The sequence below is a fragment of the Pinus tabuliformis genome, chromosome 6 (assembly GCF_031772625.1).
Source record: "Pinus tabuliformis cultivar Carrire ecotype Pingquan chromosome 6, CPIR1, whole genome shotgun sequence".
Taxonomy (NCBI): Eukaryota; Viridiplantae; Streptophyta; class Pinopsida; order Pinales; family Pinaceae; genus Pinus; species Pinus tabuliformis.
The window spans coordinates 1,729,024,805-1,729,046,221 of NC_142292.1; the positions used below are offsets into that span (position 1 = coordinate 1,729,024,805).

Sequence of the window (21,417 nt, forward strand, 5' to 3'; positions counted from 1 at the left end):
CTTTATAATGTTCATATTGAGTTCATCTCAATGAAAATTGCGATCCCCTAATGATGGTCTCACTTGGAAGACCGAAACAATGGGTTACAAAAATATTTTAGTAGGTTCTTTCCACAAAAAAATATAAAATACAATTAAAGCTCTTTCAATGCAAGGAAATTACTCACTATCACATGACTTGAATTTCCTATAGTTGTTCATTCATGGATTTATGAACCATTAATGGGTATTTAAGAGAAAAGGGTGACCACGTCCTTATGCACGAGTGGCTCATGCTTTATATTATGTCACCTTAGAACTTTTGAAGGTTTGGTTAAGTCTAAAGAATCAATTAGAAGTATGATGTGAAGAATGGTGTGAAGGGACATACCATATATTGATTTAATAGAAAATCCCCACTCTCTCTCTCTAATAAGTCCTGCCATTGGTATGCAACCTATAAATGTCATTTATATTTATTGAAGAATGAAGAAAAGGGGTATGATAGTGTTGCAGGAATATGGAGTGTTAAAGAATTAGGGTTCCAATGAGGTTAACTCATCACCGGAGGAAGATGCATATGACTTTGAAACCAATTTCTTTTAGAGAAACTTTTTGGCTTCCCTATAACATGAAAGTCTTCAAATAGGTAGAGGTAGACTCTTTCCTTGATGAAAATGGTGGTGTTATGCTATCTTGAATTGTTGGATGATTCATTATCTCTTTGAGCCTTTGAAGGATTACTAGGTGAGCATCTTTGATATCGTTGAATCTTATTGGTTGATAACATGATGCTTTTCTAAAGTTATGAGATAATAGTGGATAAAGGTAGAAGTTGACATATTTGGCATATATTATTCTATGTATTACAAACATAGTTGATTTTCGACTATGGCTGGTTGGGATTGTCTCAAACAACTTCTTATCAATGGTATAAATTCTAATGAATTAAATGGTTTTTCATGTTAGCATATCTAATTTTCACCTTGGTTTTCTAAGATGCATTTCAGGGCTTGCAACCACAAAGGGGTGTTAACTTGAAAATGCACCTAGTGCACACATATTGCGCCCAAAATTGTAGGGGAAGAAAGTCCTATTCATTTTTCAAATGGTTTAGGATGCATTTGTGGGATACTAATAGATCCAGAGCCAACTTGTTTGATTTGGGATGTTAAAGAAATAGTTAGTGGGGAAGTGTGAATTCTTTTATGACATCAAGGACATTGATTTCTAGTTGTATGGTTTTGAATGGAAACCCTTCTTCCCATCTAGACTTGTTTGTGATTGTTACTTTTGGAAGAGTGTTGTAGCCTTTAGATGGTTATATTTCATAATTTAACCACTATAGGAACATAGTTTATCTTAGTTTCCTTCATGTTTAAAGGGATTGTCATGAAATATGTGACAAATTTCAATGACGTTGTCCACTAATTGGATTTTATGGAGTTAAGAGAGACTTGTCATGACCCTATTCTACGAGAATTAAGCATAACAATTGTTTTCCTTGATTTATGGGATTTTATAGAGAGTCCATGGGTAATGAAGATGTGAATGACGAAAGTGATGATGCCGATTGAGTGCCCTTCGAGCCTTGTTCCTTTGATAATTTTGAAGATAGAATTTCCCAAGGCAAGACTTGGATTATTGTGGGTATAAATTCCTAAAGGAAACAACAGAAACTACCCTATGTTGACTTCAAAAAGGTTCAATGTGGACAATGCTTTGAACACTTCCTTTATGGCAGCACAATGAAATGTTGCAACTTCACCGAGATATAGTAACCAAAATACTATAAATGGAGATGTTGAAGTGGTGATGGTGGTGATTATCTAGAGAAACCAAAGAGGCATGTAGTTCCTAGTGCCCAGGAAAGGAAGATAGTTGGAAATGTTGACACGAGTCATCACCCAAAGAACATGTTCAAAGATTAAGAAAGTTAATGACGAAAAAGACATTGAATACTTCGTCATGTTCTTAAATACATGACTGCTCGTTTTGAGGTTTTCTAAACAAATGACAACACATACCATGCAATGGGATCTACCAATCTTTGAGGATAATTTTGTTACTATGCATCATTCCAAGTTCAACAAGAAGTAGAAATTCTTACAAGTGTTTATCCTAATGGTCAAGGAAAAACATAATAACTATGGAATCAAGATTTAAGGGTTGAACCTCTACGGTGCAATTTGATTACGCAAGGCTACAAGTGATGTGTTAGGACATGTTGGTGGTAAATAAGATGGATAAATTCAAATACTAAAGAAAAGAATTACATAATTATTTGGAAGTGCCTTGAACCTTGAACCTTTATTTGTAGAGTCCCTTCTCATTCATGATCCTAGATAAATTCGATAAGAGTCATTTAAGTGATTTTCCAAAGAGAATTCCATCAAGGAGGTTGTTCATAGGAATCTAGAAAATTATGGCCAATAATGTAGAAGATAGAATGAATGTATTATTGGATTTCTATTGGATTATTGATAAGTTTGTTGTTATTTCTCACAAGATATATTATGTAAATGGATCATTTAGTGTTATATAGATTTGGATTTTTATGAGAAGTATGTTAATGCCTATATTGGAATGTTGGAGAAAATGAATAGTTTCATAGGGTGTTAGGTCCCTATACTACTAGTGTAGCCCCTTATTGTTATTAGTGAAACCCCCTTATTGTATTTTTATGCCCATGTAGTCCCCATATTGTTATTATTGTGCCCCATAGAAGCCCACTATTGTTATTGTTGTGCCCTTACAATATTATTGTTATGTCGACTTTGATTATAATGTGACCCCTTAGACTCCTATATATAGAAAGGAGGTCTTGTCATTTGTATTATCAAAGAATTGCTCATTTGTGTAATGTAAAGGAGGGTTCCACTTTGAAGAGGCTTATTTTGAAGTCATTGATCTATCTCTTCTTCTATTTTGTGAACTGGTTTCATAACATTTGGTATCAGAGCTTTGGATTCTAGGGTTTCGCTGCTTCAAACATGTCATCGTGGAATTTTCACTATATTTTTTTCTATGAAGCTTCAGATGCTTAAATTAAAGCCCAGTTTATTCGAAATATTGGTGAACCTTGTGACCAAGTTTCAGATCTTTTCTTGCTATATTGTCATAGATATGAACTAAGGAAGTTAGGGTTTTTGCAAGCTCTAGAATTCGATCTCAAACAGGCGACCTTGGAAAAATCATCATAAATTTCTCTCTAAGCATAGGATTATAATTTTGTAGAAAGTGATATAAATAGGACGAATTATAGTTTGTTGGGTATCGTTTTTAGGGCCGAAGGTTGAAACAGTGACACGTGGAACTTCATACAAGTTCTCTCTACTGAACCAGTCTATAATCCAGTGATCGTGGGAGATTGAGCATAACTCTTTCTTGGAGAATCCAATCTCGATCAAACTTATGGCATTGGAAAGAGGAATCAGAGGGATAACACAGGATGAAATTTCAGACCTTGTATATCCAAAATTATAGAGATATAACAGATTCAAGATTGAGCTCCTAAAAGCAAGAAAAAGAATGACTCGAATCAAGAAAATAGAAACACCTAGTAAGCAAAATTGGAGGGATGATTTGAAGAATGTGATCGAAGATATGATCAATAAGATCAATGGTATAGAAGAAAAATTGAATGGCAACATGGAATATTTGAAGAAAGACATGGAAGGTTTGAAGGAAGGTGGGACAAAGTCACTACAAGAAAGGCTTCCTAATGGCGAAAAGGTAGTAGAGGAAATTCATGATGATAACAAAAGAAATGTTAATCATGATTTCATAGACTCTAATGTTAGATTGAAGACCCACCATATTCCAAATATAGATATGAGGAAGTTTGATGGCAAGGATCCAATAACTTGGATACTACAGATGGAGCAATATTTTGATCTACATGATGTGCAACCGCCACAAAAGGGTTCAATGGCAAAGCACATGGAGGACTTCCAAAAATTGAATATAAGGGTAAATGATATTCCAGAGAAGTAGAGGATTAATGTCTCCATAGGGACTTTAAAGGATAACATTCAACATGAGGTTCGCCTTTGGGAACCTGATTCATTGGAGAAGGCATACAAGCTGGCAAGAAAAATTGAAAGCAAAATTATGGAAACAATGAATCCTACCACTCATAATTATAAATATGGAAGTTTTTTTTACTCCTAGCCTCCCACAACCTACAAGGGTGACACCACAAAAATTGGAAGAAAAAGGAGAAAAAGGGCTTTGTTATAGTTGTGATAGAAAATACACTAAAGTCATAAGTGCGATGAGAAAAAAATATTTTACATATATTGTGAAGAGGAAGAAGAAAAGGATCATGAAACAACAAAAGAAGAGAACATACATGAGGAACCAATATCAGAGAAAGAAGAAATGAATCTGGCCATATCTTGTAACGCATTGGTAGGAATTACCACTCCTCAAACTCTCAAGATAAAAGGACATATCAAGAATTCTAAGGTTCAAGCAGTGGAAGATCACATCAAGCATCAACAACAAGTTCTCCAGCTCTTAAAGGATAAACTCACGTTGGCATAGAATCGAATGAAACAACTGGCAGATCAACAACGTAGCGACATAAATTTTGAGGTAGGCGACTGGGTATTTTTATGGCTACAACCATACAAACAAATGTCCCTCAATCAAGCTAAGAAGGATAATAAATTATCACTAAAATACTATGGTCCTTACAAGGTGTTGCAAAAGATTGGTACTATGGCATACAAATTGGAGCTTCCTGCATCTTCCCGAGCGCACCTAGTTCTCCATGTTTCATGCTTAAAGAAGGTTATATGTAACAACATCCCAGTTCAAACAATATTGCTGGAAATTGACGAGGAAGGAAAAGTCATAGTGAAACTTGAAGCAATTACGGAAACAAGAACCTGACAGCTACGAAATCGATTAAGTATCTCATGAAGTGGAAGAACTTACCCGCTGAAGATTTCACATGGGAGGATGAGAATTTTATACAGAAGCATCCAGAACTACTTAAGCATTGAGGACAACACTTTTTGAAGGAGAGGGGCATGTTAGGTCCCAATACTACTTGTGTAGCTGCTTATTGTTATTAGTGCAACCCCCTTATTGTATTGTTGTGATCATGTAGTCCGCATATTGTTATTATTGTGCCCCATAGAAGTCCACTATTGTTATTGTTGTGCCCTTACAATATTATTATTATGTCAACTCTGATTATATTGTGACCTCTTAGACTCCTATATATAGAAAGGAGGTATTGTCATTTGTGTCATCGAAGAATTGTTCATTGGTGTAATGTAAAGGAGGGTGCCCCCTCGAAGAGGCTTATTTTGAAGTTGTTGATCTATCTCTTCTTCTTTTTTGTGAGCTATTTTCATAACATAGGGTGGAATGCGTGTTTACCTATTGACACTACATTGAAATAACTTAGAAAAGGATGGGATGGGAGAATGACTGCTTTATAATAGTTGATGGATGATTGTGACGATCTGGATAGTAAGATAATTAAGATCTATTTGAGGACAATGAAAGTTTTTGGAAGCTTGGAGACTCATGTGATCAATTAGGGTGGTAAGATATGTTCCAAAGAAGATTTAAAAGAATGGTGATGAAAACAAAGGTAGTATTGGGTGTTAAGATCAATAAATTCAGGTGAGTCCTTGATGTTAAAGAATGACTTATTGAATTCACAATGGAAAATGTTGAAAATATTTCATTAGCTAGGGATCACATCAACATTATCCAATGAATTGAGGAATATATATATGGATGCTATTGAACTCCCTGCATAACATAGATCTCTTCTAGTTTCCATGAGGCTCCCATTTCCCAATGAGCTTATTTGCATTGGGTTAAATTAGTTTTTGAGTTATTAGAATACATCAAGGGATAATTGATGGCTTAATTTGGCCATCTTGATTAATGATTTCACTTCCTGCATCCTTTTTGCCGACCCCAATCCCCTGCAATTCTAGGAGAGGACCCTCATTACTTACTTTTTGTATGAGTAGCTCGTTGTTGAGGGGTTGCGTTGCCTCCTTTTCTGGTATTTCTATATCCATTTAGTCTTGGATCTAATATTGATTGTGTTCCCATTTCCTTATCCTTCTTTTATTTTTCATGCCTTACCTCTCTATTGGTCTTTTGACCAACCTTATGTGGGAGCCTTTCTAACTCTTTTTCCTTCTCTGCCTTTGACTTCTCGTCAATTGAGCTTGGAAAGGAAGGCCCCAATTTGAAGCTTTTAGGGGGGAGGAATTTTTCCTCTTTCGAGGAAGATTCCACTATTTTCTTCTATGGTATCAGATCATTTTCTAATGGCAACATGGATTCATTATTTTTCTTTGGTTCACGCTTTGGTCCCAAATTTTGTACCTGTTCTTATACATTGGTTTTGAGAGCTTCCCCTTCTTTAATATTCAAATTGAGAGCTTTGAAGTTGTTGTTTTTGTCATTTTGGCCTTTACTAGATCCTTCCCTTCCCCTTGGAGTGGATTGCTTAAGGGAAGTTGGTCCTTTCCCTTTGTTCCCATTAGGATTTGGCTGTTTTGGTAGATTGCTCTATTGTTTAGCTGGGCCTCTTATCCTCTTTTGTTGTTTCCATCGTTCTCCTTCATTCCCTTGTGTTTGCTACTCCTCTTGCTTCATTTTGTAGCTTCTTGCAAAGTGGCCATACTCATGACAAACTTTACATATAAAATGAAGTTGATTGTAGTCAACCTCTTGAATATGGGTCCAACTATCTAGGTTTAGGGTTATTGTTGTTGGGATCCCTTTATCTAGGTTGAACTCCACACATATCCTAATAGAGGAGAAGATCCCATTTGGTGGGTTGACTCGATCAATGTATTGCCCAAGTGCATTATCGATATTTATGAAAATAGTATCATTCTAGCAGTGCAAGGACAAAAAATGTAGCTTTACCCAAACAAGGATGACATATGGGACATCACTTTTGGGGTTAACATATGGGCTCCATCAATCCATATATAACCATTTCCCCCCATGAATTAAGGCCCACTTCAAAAGATCGGGTCCCCATCATTCTTGTTCTCGAGAAAGAAGATAGAAAACCTTTTTTGCAGAAAACTGAAGTGACTTAACACTTGATTATGGGTTTCCAATTTTTTTCAACCTACAACCTCACAGAACACAGGGAAGGCCAAATGTGAAGGCTTTGCCTTCTGGTATTGTGGTCCACTGGCGACCAATGAGTTAAAAGCAGTAATATCTAGAGCATGGGGTGGGAGCGAAGACAGAGACCCACCCGATCTAGCCATCTAGCCACATAAAAGAGTTGTATCCACTAAAACTCTCAGAGATGCAAATATCTCAGTAAAACCCTAATAACAATGGAGAGTCGTGGGATTTAAATATGTATATAATTTTGCATTATTTTTTTCCCTGGTCATATGTTTGAAATGTTGTTTTGTTCAATTTTTAGCTACGTGGTTTGAAATGCAATAATGGTTTATATAATCATATCTTTTTGATAATTCATTATGCTCATTACATATTTTTTAAATTATTGGTTTGATAGATGAGTTGCCTACATAAGTTGTTGTATGATCTAACCATACACATTGATTCCAATAGTCACAATTATTCCTAGTGGTTTAAAATAATGTTTTTGATGTTGTGGCAATTGCTATTTTTGGCTATTGTGAGACACTGATACTTTGGATCTTTAGTCTCAACTTTGGATTTTCCTATCTTATGTGATGATGGTCAACATAAAAATTGGGTACTATTTCTTATGTATCACCTAGGTGATGTTCCTCACGAATAAGTGGAAGGGTAATCCTTGATCAATTATTTAATATATTCCAAGGAATGCTTGAAACAATGCCATTTAGCCCATAATTTGTTGGTGTAGTAAACATATTGAGATTATTTCTATTTAGCCCATGATTTGCTAATGTAGTAAACATATTGAGATTTTGGCTAGTTGTTATTAGTGCTAGATTGATACTAAATGGTTATGACATATATGGGTTGGTCTTTAAGAAGGACATAAATCTTCATTAGCTTTCTTAGCAACTTGAGTTAGGGAATTTTGGTCCTGAAAGTTGAGAGGAATAATTTATAGTGCTAAAAGAGATGAAGAAGGGATGGAATATTGGATGTTGAAGTCTCAAATCATGTCAAAAATATTATTATTATTATTATTATTGGGTGGGTTTGTATTATTTTTCCCACATATATGTGCTTGAAATGTGGTTTGGTTCAATGGGTTATCAAAGTTTGTTTTCAAACTTTATTTTTTTGGCTAAGTTGTGCCTACAACCTTGTTACTTTTGGGCATAGCAATAAATTGATGCCCAAATGAATTGGTTTCACAACTAGGTATTAAAATTTATTATAAAATTTTACTTAACTTATAAGTATTAAATGATTGTATTCATTTTTTAGGGGTGATTTTATGTTTCATCCCTTTCTTTTCTCGAAAATTTACCTCATGTGGTTGCCTTGAACCAATCATACGAACTTCAATGTGCAAACAAATTTCTTTGTTAAATAGGGAATTTTCTTTCCTTTAGGCACCATAAGTTATCTGCATTGTCAGGATTGTTGGAAATGGTTCATGAGATTTAGTTGGTTTTTGTAAAGGACTTATTTCTTGGTGACTCTCATTAAACCTCAAAGATCTAATGTAAAAGTTTTTGCAGGTTTAGAGCATAATGTCATGACTTGCATATATTTATATTGAGCCTTGTTTGCACTATAATTTGTTGCCATGGGTGGGAATGTATAAGGTGAGATTTTTCTTTCTTAGAGTTAGACGACTCTTTCTTCTTAATTTTGAATAAATGATGCCAATGCCATTTTAAATTCTATTTAATAATACATTTCTTCAATGCAATTGTTTGATACAATTTAAATTATTTTTGTTTATGCTTCAATTTTGTATTAATAAACGTCAAATTATTATTTTTGTACCAAATGATGACCATAACAAATGTATGTTCAAAGCTAAAGGCTTAAAGGGGAGGTTCAAATTTAATGTTCAAGATGAATAAATGTTAAGGAGTGGAAGCATCAAAATGCTTTTCAAGATTTAATAAGGCCGTGACACACTATTTTTGTTGTTTGAAACTTCATTACCGTCAATCTTATTGTAATAACTTTATGATTAGTGAATTGTTGTTTGAATTCATGTATTCGTATAGTCCTTGATGCCAAAATATGGTGAAGAGACATTTAGATCCCGTTGGTGATAGATACCCAAATCTTGTTAATTTTTTTTAAATGATCAAAACTCTTATCTTTTACAATGTTTTTCTCTTGGTATAAGTAGGTTAGTTTAAAAGTTCATTGGAAGTTAGTCAAATGTCCAAATAAAGTTTGAGGGATATTGGAATGACTAAGATTTAGTGCTACAACCAATTTGGGTGATCCCATTTCCCAAAATGGAAAGTTGGGTCTCTTGAATAGGTTTGTTGGTAAAATATTGACAATGAAAGGTCTTTTTTTATGAAAGGATTTATAGATCCAGGGAAAACACCAATGTAACCCTTGAAGTGCGCTTAACCAACCTCAAAATCTCATTAGCTTAGAGAAATTTGTGGTAGAGAGTCATTTCCACGTGATTCTTGAGGATTGTCTTTTTATAATGTAGTTATGTTTGTCTAACTTCATTGAAAGGATTTGAGATAGAGGAAAGAGAAGGTCTTATAAATTTATACGAACAAGGATTTTTATGATACAGTGAGGCATGGTATTAATATTGTCCCTCACTTAAATAATAGATGGGGGGGGTGTGCAATATCTTATGTCCCATTGATTGAAGAGCGACCAATCCATATATAAATCACATTCTTCTTTTAAGCACAAGTCTTGGTGTGGAATTTTTTTCCAACAAGGGCTTGCTATGAAGAGTTGGATTCATAAAGTAGGTGTGACGAGTTTTATTGGCCTAAACTATTTGCCCAAGTAGGTGCCAAAGTTAAATATTGTGTATAGTGCCAGATATTTGCAGGGAAACAAAACTTACTACAACTACCTTTGATTTCAGTCTTGGTGGAGGCACCTTTAGTTCAATGGTGCCTTGATTTCATTGGAGAGATTCACACATCTTCAAGTAGTCAACATAAGTGGATCTTAACAACTACAAATTAATTCACTAAGTGGGTAGAAGCAATTCCAACGAAGGCTACCACTGATACAATGGTAATCAAGAATATATTGTCTAGATTTGGATGTCCGAAGAAAATCATCATAAGTAATGCCTAGGCTTTCAAATTAGTAAAAATAATTGAATTATGTCAAAAATATAATATTTCCCTAAATCATTCTACTGCGTATAATCCACAAGGCAACAATTTAGCCGAGTCTTCTAATAAAAGTCTTGTTAGAATGATTAAGAAGGTGTTAGCAAATCATACAAAGAATTGGGATGCTCACTTAAAGTTGGCACTCTAGGCTAACAGGGTTTCTACAAAAAGATCAACAGAAAAATCCCCTTTCCAATTAGTATATGGGATTGAAATTATTTTTCCCACTCAAGTAGCATTTCATGTTATGAAAATTTTGCAGAATTCTTATGAAAACCCAAGGATTTCAAAAGATATATACAACCACCGATAGAGCTCGAAAAAGATAGAAAACAAGTGCAAATTAAGTTGCAATAATATCATGAAAAACTGAAGAAAAAAATTGGGCAAGAAGGCTAGGGAGGGAGAGAGAATTCAATTAAGGAGATATGGGGTTGAGGTGAGATGTTAAAAGACAAGAGAAAGGAAACCATGGAAAGTTTGACGCCCTGGGGTTGAGATCATTTAAATTTGTTGAGGACAAAAGAAATAATACATTTATTTTACATAATCCGGATGATAAATTCCTATCATTGCCTGTGAATGAGCAATATTTAAAATATTTTATACAATTCTAAAGGGCATAAGAAGCTCTTTTTTTATTTTTCCTTGTAAATACTAGTGTGATTTAATTTTACAGTGCATGGTTTGATGGTTTACTGACAACATTTGACTCCATAGCCCAAGGTGAATGCATTGGTTGTGCCTCTCAACGTCCTACAAGGAGATGTAGTCCCTAGATGTAGTCCCTAGATGGAGCCAATGTTGCAACATATACTAGTTTTCAATGTGTTCAATTTGTTTATTTATTTAAACAAATAATTTTTTTGAATAAGTGGGTATTTATTTTACCTTGCCCCCCAGTTTTAATTCTTGTGTAGCTTGAATGTTGATTAGATTGGTGGCGGAAAAGCCATGTCAGGGCTCCTTGAGTGTCTGAAGTTTAATAGGGGGGAAGGGAAGGGGGTCCAAAATTGTGCCCAAGCGGTTTACCATTGGGACACACATCATCCAAAAAAGTATATTGCCCCCCTCCCCCCTTGATACCGCCTTTGTGATGTGACTAGTGGGACTTCTGCCAGATAGGAACACATCACGTCAAGCAATGGTAAAGGCACAGTGACAAATGGCATACATGTGGCATAAAGGTGGCATCCAAATGGCACAAAGGTACTAGTCCACCTGTAAAAAACGTGGGAATGAAATCAACACAATAAAGACTTATGCCCATTAAAAGTTTACTAGATGCATCAATATAAATATTGTGTTGATACATCTAGTAGTGTTTATTGTGTTTTTCAAAATAATAGACTTATGCCTATTAAAATTTTACTAGATGTATTAATGACTGGAGTAACCGTTAAAGGGGAGAAAGGGTTTTTTTTCCTCATTACCTTCGACACACAGAGTAATTTGTTTGCTAAAAAACTATTGACAATTTACAGAGCTCACACATGTGACTACATCTAATTATCAAGTAATTTTTTAAGCTCATCAAGATGAAGGTTAAAATCACAAAGTCACAAACTTTGGATCTTTCCCACCCTGTTAATTTTGAGGATTTGATATTAATAGACATGGACACAAATTGACATGAAACTGTGAATTCAACCTTTATGAGCTCATAGAGTCGAATTTCTAGCATTTCAAGGATCAACAAGGCATTGCTTTGACTTGAGATTCTTATTTGACACAATTTATCATGCCTCAAACACATCCTTACACAGAATTCATTTTTCTGGTGTGTAAAAAATTACCTTCTTAGTAAACAAGCTATCATGTCAAAGAATTGAGTTATCCTATTTTATATTAATCTTGCAACCATTCAAGAAATGCTTAAGATAGTGACGCCAAATCAAACCTAGCCTATGAATGAAGACTTCCTAAGTCAATCTTATAATGATTTAACCCACGAGGATAAAATAATTGTTCTAGAGTCCTTTTTGCCTCCGAATTCACAGTTATGAGAAAGTGCTCCGCCCCTCATCCCTCGAGTATATTCCTTGCAATGTCAAGGTGAATTATATTAATGATTTGCTATTTGTTAGGATACGATGATAACCAGACTATAGTTGATATCGAATTATGGTTTTAAACTTCCCTTTCATTGACTAAAAATTCTTTCATTAGGTTTCACTTTAGTCAATATTTGGCCAATGTTATCACTGTCCAATTAGGCCATTAAAAATTCACTAAGTATTTTAGGTACCAATTAGTCCTTGTATATATTTTCTAGTGGTGAGAAAACATTCCTTAGGATATTCGATTTGTAGACTTTGTCAATTAGTGCTTGTTAGTGGCATACACATTATTTGGTGAGCTTCCTCCTAGAATGTTTCCAGAAATAAAAAAGGCTTAAGAACTCAACCCATATACTAGAGTAGGTGACTCGAATTTGTTTAAAGAATTTACATACATCATAATTTATGATTGTGAATTTCCTCCAATTTTTTTGCCTATGAGGTGCATTCGAATATATCAAGTAAAGTGTCAATCTAGATCATATTCAATTTGTGTCTAAAGAGCACCCAACCTTTGTTGAAATTGAAGAAAGAGGTTGAAATTTTCTTAGTTAACACAAGAGCAACATTACAAGATGTTGAGGAGATGTTGAAACAAATGAAATTTCCTCAAGGAGAAGTTTGAAAATATGATCCTCATAAGATCATATCAAAGTGGAGCGTAAAGCAGGGATCAACCCCATATAAACATATTCCCGAATGAGAAATCGAGTAGTTTGCAAAGGAGAAGGACCCAATTTACACTGCACAAATCAGCTAGGAAATAGGCCAAACTTCACAACCAATAATTTTGGATACACCACAACCAAAGGAGAAGGAGCTTAAGAGAGGATTTGACGAAACACAACATTCTTGTTCAGTGTCAAGGACAAAATATGGAGAGAAGAGGTTGCATGAAAGGCCAAGAGTTGAAGAGGAAGGCTCAGTTTCAATTCCAAATATTGAGGAAGCAACATCAAGTGGGCTTGCATTTCAGTGGGAGCTCTTGCCAATAACTACCTTGGTTCATGAACAATCATCTTCTGGCATATCTCCTTCAATAAGCAAGCAATAAAATCTTTATTCTCAGTGTATGGAAATTAAAAAGAAGAATATGAAGATGAAACATGATTAATATATAGAACTATGGAAACGAGGTTTAGGCTCTTAACAAACAAGCTTACTCTTTGCCTTGGATTATGAAAAATGACAGTTAGATATGCCAATTTTGGAACAAAAACTCAAATTGTCAAAACTACATAGGATTACAAGGCAACAAAGTTTTTCATTGATTTGAAGAAGATTCATTTGGTGGTTAGATTGATTTAGACAATAGCTGATTTTCAAAAGCTTGGCAAATATTTCTTTAAATGCCTTCAAGTTACAAACAATGCTAACAAAGGTTACTAATCAATTGAAGCAAGAAAAATTGCAAGAAGAACCAAATAGATGAGGTTTGAAGACTTGGAGTAGAGAATTATTAGGTTGGGGGTAGATCCAAATGACTTCACTACTATACAAACTTTCATTAAATCCAGAGACACTAATATTCAAGTATTTAGAATAACGCTCAAGATGCTAACAACTGAGCATGTTTAGACTTCTGAATTATAAGCTACATAGAAAGAAAAAGAACAATTATTGTCCTCGATAATTGAACAGAATAAGCAACTTGAAAATTATGCACAACAAATTGAAATTCTTTCAAGGAAAAATCTGAACATGTTTGTAACAATTTCTTTAGTACAATCAATGAGAGAGGATGATCCTTTAGAGAAGCTCGCTAAAACAATGTCAACCTTGAGTATTAAAGATATTGAAATCTAAAACATCAAACAAATACTTGCATTGAAGAATTATGAGATAAATAATCTCAAGGAGGAACTAGTTGATAGAAATTCAACCATTCACACTAATAAGGACTTGAAGGAAATATTACAAAAATATATAGATTGGTTGAAGAATCAACTAGTAAGAACACTCTCCTTGGTGCAGATAGGAAAATTTTCGGCGGAGACATAATGAGCAATATTTCAGAGATGTTGGGAACCATCAGGATCATTGGGGATGAGGTAGAACCGGTCTACATAATGAATAGGTTGTTAATATGATTTAGAGGGAATTAGGAGACAAACCCAAGATTGTTGCAAAAAGAGTGAAGTTTCTCAACACCAAAAACTGAGAATAATTGATGACTTTGGGTGTGGATGACAGCACATATGTAATTATGGAAGTTAATAAAGTTTTGAATAAAAGGAACTTCATATAGCAGGCTTAAGAAAAATGCAAGCTTGTTCAAAATGAAGTTGATTTGTTTAATTCTAAGTTCACTGTTTTGAAGGAAATGAGTTTACCCTCCTAGTGGGATAAGAATGGTAGTATGATGTCTCTAGACAGATACAAGGAGGATTGATTAAAAACTAGAGCTAATTCTAGCAAATTTTCAAACATACGTGAAATGTTGAAGGGACTAATAATAGTAGATAAGTTGATGGATGATTTTTACATTCATTGTCAAGTGAAAATCATATTTTTAACTACTTCCACATATAAAAAGTTTACAGATTTGGATATTGCTTACATAAAATATGATGTCATATGTCTTTCAAGTCGAGTTAGATTAGGAGTGGTTGTCTAAATTTGCCCCTAAGTCTTCTTGATTCCATTAAAAAAATCTAGCCGGAAAAATGATAGCTAAACAAAAGTTATTATACCTTTGTAATTTGTTCTATTTTTATGAGTTTGTTCCTAGAAAGTTGTTCTTTGCAACAACAATCCGTTGTAATATTTTTTGTATAAAAACCAAATAACTCAAAGAAAGAGTTTGGATTTTCAAAGCATACTTTTGTATCTAAAGACAATATTTCTACAATTTTAATCAAGAGATTCTTCTTTCAACGATTGGCAGTTTGTATCTTTTGTATTAATGTTCCTTTGTAAGTTTACATTATGTTTTTCATCTCTACAATTATTTCAAGTTATGTGAAATATCCTTAGGAGGCTAAATTGAGAATCAATTTCCCTAATTTCTAGCAAGGTTATGTTAGACATGGAGATTTGTGATAAAATCTTTGTTTTTATCATACCTTTGAATGAATGGTTAGATTATTGTCGATATTTCATACACTTGAAGATTTGTTCTATTCTAAAACCTCTGGAATATTATTCCTCCGTTTTTTCTACATTATAGGTTTCAAAGTTTTAGTGAATGCTATAAAATCTATTGTATTCTCCTTTTCCTCTTGTCACCTTTATTAATTCAATTTGTCATCTGCCTTAGTTGGAAGCTAGCCTTTTGATTAATACTTGAAAGGTATTGTCCTGTCATTTATTAAGCAGAGGTTGATTTAAGTCAAAGCCTCTTTTTCAAAAGCATTACTGGTGCCTTGGCATAGATTATCTAGCCAAAAACTATCTCAAGGGAGCAACACATGTTCAGAATGTAAGCTCTTCTTCTACATGGCATTGGAAAATTTCTTCTTTCCCTTGCATTTACTTTTTCCTTCCAAATTCTTTCTCCCTTCTAATATAGAATAGCTTGTTCCATCAATTGGTTTTGCACCCCATTTCCTTTCAGTATAAGAGCCTTGCTATATGCTTCATCAAAGGTTTTGATCTCAAAGAAAAAGGTGTTGGACAAGTCAAAACTTCCCATTGTATCTACGCCACGTATTTTGTTAGACCAAAATAAGACTATTCAATAAATACTACAACATAGATCTCTTCTCTTATTAAGCATCTAAATAGCTCCACTCATTGCTTCAACAATCTTTGATATGATGACATCATATACATGTTCATACAGATGAATAGCTCACAACATGGTCTTTTAGATATACATATCTTGCTCTCAAGTCTCAAGTCCTCTATGGGGTAGGCAAAATGTGGGATCAATTTATGTTGGCATGTGAAAGCTTCTTCATTACTTCACCTTGCTGACCTTGACATTGACAAACTATTCCTACACAAATTTTCAGGGATAATCTTGATGTTTCAAAGCTGAGATAAAAATGCGTAATCATACAAAGATTTACAAAGCCTACCTTCGGTCCACATGGTCTAAAGCCTTTAAAGTTGATTTCTTCCAAACCTCAACACTACTAAGACTTGCATCTCGAACATAGAGATGGATTTAGGCAATGCTTGGGCTACACCAAACTCCATTTACCTCGCACCTTGAGTATCCCTCTCACCTAGTAAATTTACTCCCACCAACTTCACATTCAAATAGATCACCATATTTTTCAAATTTGCAAGAGTAACACTGAGGGCAATTTTGTATTCAAATGCTCTCCCTACCATGAAATTAGAAGATGACTTTTTTGTCTCTTTAGTTATTTACTTGGTTCTCTCTAGATACTAAGGGTATATAAGGACCAAAGATGCTTAACCCCCTTCTTCCAAGAGATGCTCAACCTTCACCAGTGGTTTCACAAAATGGCTTATCAGAAACTCATTTCCCATATCAACATGCACCAAGTCAATTATCTCTTACTTCCAACCCTTTGACACCAACAAGAAAAGGCTCCATGACTAGCTTCCAAGATCATATGACAAACCCACCACTACACATTGAATACCTAATGACTCCCTAACCTCGTGTACATCACATATTTCTTTGTAGCCTTAAATGTTAGAAGTGCTTCTTTGAAAACCATCGGTTTCAATCACAAAAGCTCTCTCATTTGGTTAGCACATTCTAGTTATTCTTTTTTCCTTTTAAATTCTCTCTTCTAAATATTTACTATTTACAAAGAATGCACATTCACTTTCTCCTGGTCATTTTTATATACTATATTCTTTACAATCCCATGTGACATTTGTCCTGGTCGATTTTATATATTATATTCTTTACCATGCCATGTGCCATTTTTACCCTTTAATAGACATTAATCTCTAAATTAAACTAAATTAAATAAACCCATATCCTTTGGAAATTCCCTTTTTTAAAATTGAAACTGAAACATCTGGCATCAATATCTTAGATTTGAGCCATCAATTCTGCATGCTAGATAACAATATTGAAATGATATAGAAACTGCAGATGAATGTAAAGATAAATGTCATTCACACTTTATATCAGCGTTTACAAGGTTACCACCGCTTGCATGCAACTTATTTGTTGCCAATTAAAGAAATGTCAATTCTACGACTAGAGCTAGGAGATCTTTTGTGCATTATTTAGTTTCTGCAAGGCTACAGGCTTTGAGATGTTATGCAATTGCTATAAAAATATATTGGCAATAGAAGTCATATAATTGAACTAGCCTTACATTTTATAGAATAAACAAGACAACAAAATAATTCTGCTATTCGTAGGTGGACTACAGCATCCCATCAACCTATTTCATTTTCTCCGAACCATATTTTTTTGAGATTTTAGCTGGATGACAGTGCTTCTACCTTAACATATTTTTGATGTTTTAACAAAGCCATGGTGGCCACTAGCATAGTCTATTGCATTTCAAACAATTATAAGCTATAGAAAACTTATTTAGTTGGCTTATCCTCAGGGTCCCATATTTTTCACTCAGACCAATGCTTATGCCTTGCAAAGATTTCTATCACAAACTAAGACACCTCAGATACGCCTGCATGTGCTACTACCAGATAATTCTGAACTTTCAAGCAGAGGGAATGTTAATATAAAGGAACCAAAGGAACCATGAATCCAAGGACTAAATTCACGGACATTCAAAGGCCTTTCAAATACCATTTCATGTTAATGAAAGGTTGGTTTATAGCTTTTCCCTTCAAGTGGATCCCACCACACAGATCAATTTTCAAAGGAATGGTATCAGTATCACTTCATATTTTATCAGGAACCCATTAATTCTAATTTATTTTGAAGAGGAATAATTGCTTTCAATTTTCAATTAGTTAGACTGAAAAATTACCTCATAAAGAACAAAACAAGTTTAAACCCAATTTTAAATATGAAATTGGAAGTAATCTAACATTTCAAACAATAACAAGTAACACAACAATGATTTATATGATTCCTGCTCTGTATAAAGTTAAACAGGATTAAAGCCACTTTTAAAAAGGAATTAGGAAGAATTCTAACATTTCAAGCAAAGACAAGTAACACGAATAATTCTAATTCCAATATATAAAAATTTCTACATAAGTTGAAAATGGCAATTTATATTTCATTAAGGATCAATACATATGTACATCAAGATCAACAAATCCCGGAGCCAAAGAAGCTGGGGATTCTGGTTCATCTTTACAGTTATATTCAATTCCATTGTTAATTTGTAAGTTGAAAATGCAGTTTATATTTCATTAAAAATCAATACATATGTACATCAAGATCAACAAATCCAGGAGCCAAAGAAGCTGGGGTTTCTGGTGCATATTTACAGTTATGTTCAATTCCATTGTTAATTTGCACATCAAATGTTGAATGAGCTTAAGTATTCTACCCAGTGTATGCCTTCATATGCCACAAACAAACATTGATTTCCCTGGAGCTATTAACGACTTTCAGGATCTCCGCATGGAATCAGTAGGATAAAAAAATAGAGAAGCCCTGGATCCATCATGACATTCAAAAGCACCAGAGCTTACAGTTTCCATTGAGACTTCTAGATGGGACAATTGTTCATTTATAATTTCCACAAACAAATCAAGTTATTCAATTTGTATCTCCTTTAGGTTCAGGATAGAGAAAATGAAGCCTGCACAGAGGAACAATATCTATAGATGAAAATGACCTTTCGTCTACAACCTTGGCATTAGCCAATGCATACAATTATGGCATAATAGCCTTATTACACCAGTACAAACGTAATTATGGGAGACATACTTGACATGGCATTTTCCTTCATCAAGCATATAATACAAAACAACATCAAATATTGAATTGGAGATCCTGTAGTTTGCATCATCTCCTTAAAGTAACAAATTCTAATAGCTATTGCCATTGTGACCTATAAATATGTAAACTATAGGAAGAGGTTAGCTTACCTTCTATTCGGTTCGTGGGATCCTGCCAGGTACACCATAATAGCTCAAGTACCATTTCACAAACTTCTTCAGACCTGTTTGGAGATCTGTGGTGGGCTTGTAACCCAACTCCATGCTTGCAAGGGTGACATTAGCATGTGTGAAGGGCACATCTCCATTACTGGGCATTCTAAGCACATTCTTCTTAGCCTTCACTTTCAGCAATTCCTCCAGAATCCTCACAAGATCTGGGACCGAGACAGGTGAAGTGTTCCCCAAGTTGAAAATCCTGAGTTGGGCAGGACCTTTCTTCTTTCCTCCACTGCCTGTGCTCTTCTCTGCAGTGTCAAGAGCACCAACGCAACCCTTGACAATGTCATCAATGTATGTGAAGTCCCTTGCCACGTCAGCTTGATTTGGACCTTGGAAGATTGGAATAGTCTTGCCTTGTAGTATATCCTTTGTGAAAAAGAAGTATGCCATATCAGGCCTTCCCCAAGGTCCATAAACAGTGAAGAACCTGAGACCTGTGATGGAGAGCCCATAGATGTGATTATAAGTGTGAGCAATCGCTTCCCCTGCCTTCTTTGAAGCTGCATAGAGACTAGCAGGCTGATCTGTTCTGTCATGTTCAGAAAAAGGACTATCCTTATTCAAACCATATACCGAGCTCGAAGAGGCCCAGACAATAGCAGGCTGTGGGTTTGCAGACTTGCAGATCTCAAACAGATTAACCAATCCCATAATGTTGCTGTGGACATATGAGCTGGGATTCTCCATGGCATACCTAACCCCAGCCTGTGCAGCCAAGTGCATTACATGAGAGAAGGGCACCACATCAAACAACTTCTTCAACAAATACCTATCATTGATATCTCCCTCCACAACGAAGATCCCATGGTTTTCAAGAACCCTCTGGCGAGCTCTCTTCAATGAGGGATCATAGTAGTTGTTGAAATTATCAATACCCAACACACCATCTCCCCTCCTTTTCAAGGCCAGGGACACATGAGAGCCTACAAATCCTGCAGCCCCGGTGACCAGAACCACAAACCCATGTGCTCTTTTCACCTTGCATGAACTTCTAACCTGCTTCTCCCAATCAGGACCTCCCCAGGAATAGGACACAAGTGCCCTCCTCTTGGATTCAGTGGGGGAGTTCATGCTAATGAAATACAAGAACATAAGGGCAATGAGCATACCAGCCCAGAAGAAGAACCTCTGGGACGGGGAGAACCATCTACTGTTGGCTGGTCTGCCAAAGTAGTTGCCATTTCTCTCCATCTTCCCCTTCAAAGCCCCATCAACTGAAGCAGGCATTGAGCTTCAAATGCCAGAATGCAGAGTCCTCCTCTAGATTTAGCACGTAAAATCTTGGATTAACTAGGTCTCGATTGCTCCCGCTGATTATAATCGAAAATCAGAGGTCCGCTACCAACATGGTTTGTATCTGAAATCAATTGAACTTTTTCAGCCAAAGCACAGGATGAGGTACGTACTTAAGAACCCAATGCAGATGGCCAGGACCAAAATCTTAAGCCAGATCTACATAGGTACCTCTGCTTGGCCTGGCTGTATCTATCTGTCCCCAATTCGAGTCCGTACCCTTTTCTCCCCCACACGGTCTAACGCGGAAACAGTGATCTCTAGGCCGAGCAAACATCCAATATCGTTACCCCAGCAACCCGAGTTCGAGCCTGGGTAATTGAAACTCGTAAAAATTGATGCAACCCCCACTTGAAAATTCCGTCCTCAGCTGGTCTGCAGTATTTTCACAATCCAATCATTTGCACAGGGCCCGCTGACAAAGCAAATTAGAGCCCCAGCCAGTGCTGGTAATGACTATCCTGTCTCCGGGTCAAATTCAGTGTGCTCGGAAACCTGTAATTACAAGCTGTTGCCCGTTACCATTTATCATTTCCAACTAATCCACACTGGCTGACCACCATGAGACCAAATTAAGTCAAAGTTGCTGTTCTGTCCCTCTTTTACCTGCGGTACCCAAATGGACGGCTGCAATTTTCTCCGAGAATGTTGGAGTAATGCTATCTTCCTTGCAACTATTTTGTCGGTTGATAGATCTGGGTGTTTGAAGTCGTCGATCTCATGCAATGTAATGCAGATTGTATTGATATTTAATGACTTGCAGTGTTTTTATTTTTGGTGGGGGTTTTAGAGGTCAT

General features: G+C 35.4%; 1 pseudogene across 2 annotated transcripts; it reads right to left on the reverse strand.

Annotated features, from left to right (window-relative positions):
* Positions 1 to 13,321: 13,321 nt before the first annotated feature.
* LOC149265725 (UDP-glucuronate 4-epimerase 3 pseudogene) lies at positions 13,322 to 21,157 on the reverse strand (annotated as a pseudogene). Of its 2 annotated transcripts, none has more exons than XR_016260096.1 (2): positions 19,256 to 21,157; positions 13,322 to 13,338 (listed from the first exon to the last, which is right to left on the reverse strand). The product of XR_016260096.1 is annotated as a UDP-glucuronate 4-epimerase 3 pseudogene, transcript variant X2 (transcript). The 2 variants fall into 2 exon arrangements; XR_016260095.1 differs by lacking the exon at positions 13,322 to 13,338 and adding an exon at positions 18,796 to 18,966.
* Between the last annotated feature and the right edge of the window lie 260 nt (positions 21,158 to 21,417).